Below are 1,790 nucleotides of genomic sequence, written 5' to 3' on the forward strand. Positions count from 1 at the left end.
AACGGCCTCCCAAGTATCAATAGAACCTCAACATCCTCATACACATCCAACACTACAGAGTCTATAGGGAATATGTACTTGTCAATTTTCACAAGTACGTCTTCAATGATACCCCTCAGATGTCTAACTGTTTGATCGGCCAATTGAAGTGTCATCCGAGTAGGCCTAGTGTCTCCCAAGCCTAGCTTCTGAAAGAATGTGTAAGGCATGATGTTGATGCTAGTCCTTGAATCAGCCAATGCCTTCTCTTCACCCAAATTACCAATATTGCACGAAATATTGAAGCTTCCAAGGTCTTTCTTCTTGTTTGGCATATTCTTTTGCAACACCGCTGAGCAAGAAGCATCTAGAATTATAGATACACTCTCCTCCAACTTCCTCTTGTTGGTCAAGAGGTCGTTGAGGTATTTTGCATAACGAGGCATTTGAGACAACGCCTTTACAAATGGAATGTTGATGTGCAACTTCTTGAATAGACCCAAGAACTTCTTGTATTGCTCGTTGTTTTGGTCGTTCTTTAATCTTGAAGGATAAGAGATTCTTGGCTTATAAGGTGAGGGTGCCACCTCTTTTTCTTTAGCTCTTTCCTCAACCTCCACGACCTCGGTTAAATCAATATTAGTTTTCTCACTAGGGAGCCAACCCTCATGTTCATGACCACTTCTCAAAGTGATCACCTTTACATGTTCTCTTTGGTTTGTCTCTACGTTTCTAGGCAAACTATCTTGAGGTCTTTCCAATAATGACTTCACAATTTCGCCCACTTGATTCTCTAAGTTGTGCAATGATGCGGTGTGGTTGTGAAGTGTGGCTTCAACCGATTGAAATCTTATATCCGACGATTGAATGAACTTGGTCAAAGCCTTCTCTAAGTCGGTCATCCAGTTTTCCAACCACGAAACGCTATTCTCCATGTTCGGGGCTTGTTGTTGTTGTTGGAAATCCAGTGGTGCCATAGCCTTCTGTTGCCCTTGATTACTCCAAGAAAGGTTTGGGTGGCTCCTCCACCCCAGATTGTAGGTGTTGCTATACGGATTTCCTTGCCCTCTCGTTGCATTACCTACAAAATCAACCAATTCCACAGAAGTGGTACCGCCAATCAAAATAGGGCAATGAGATGGTGCATGTCCTCCCCCACACCCAGTGCAAATCATCACGGCCGCCACTCTAGGAGAAGTTATAGTGTCTAACTTCTTACTCAGTGACTCAACCTGGGCCGCCAATGATGTGACTGTATCGATCTCATAAAGTCCGACTACCTTCTTCCTGTTCCATGTGTTCCACTAATAACTATTCATAGCCATTTATTTGATGAGATGTCAGGCTTCTTCTGGGGTCTTTCTTCCTAAGGTACCTCCTGCTGCTACATCAAGTAAATGCTTTGTGCTTAGGTTTAAAGCATTATAGAAAATTTGAATGATCATCCACTCGGGGAACCCATGCTGAGGACATTTCTGCAGGAGATCCTTGAACCTATCCCATGTCTCAAAAAGACACTCCATTTCCATTTATACAAAAGAGGATATTTTATTCCTAAGCTTCGCAAATTTTCCTGGAGGAAAATATTGGGCATGAAAAGCTTTTACCATCTCTTCCCAAGTAGTGATCAACGCTCTAGGTAATGAATGTAGCCACTGCTTTGCTCTCCCCTTCAAGAAAAATGGGAAGGCTCTCAACCTGATGGCATCATCCGTAACTCCATTAATTTGAGCATGTCGCACACTTCCAAGAAATTATCGATGTGGTTGTTCGGGTCCTCATCGGCTAAACCATTAAACTGTGCTGACTGC

At 42.9% G+C, this 1,790-nt stretch overlaps 1 non-coding gene across 1 annotated transcript; it reads left to right on the forward strand.

Annotated features, from left to right (window-relative positions):
* Positions 1-1,434: 1,434 nt before the first annotated feature.
* LOC120283212 lies at positions 1,435-1,541 on the forward strand. Its single transcript, XR_005543207.1, has one exon. It is a non-coding gene; the product is annotated as a small nucleolar RNA R71 (small nucleolar RNA).
* Positions 1,542-1,790: the final 249 nt, after the last annotated feature.

The sequence above is a fragment of the Dioscorea cayenensis genome, chromosome 18 (assembly GCF_009730915.1).
Source record: "Dioscorea cayenensis subsp. rotundata cultivar TDr96_F1 chromosome 18, TDr96_F1_v2_PseudoChromosome.rev07_lg8_w22 25.fasta, whole genome shotgun sequence".
NCBI lineage: Eukaryota > Viridiplantae > Streptophyta > Magnoliopsida > Dioscoreales > Dioscoreaceae > Dioscorea > Dioscorea cayenensis.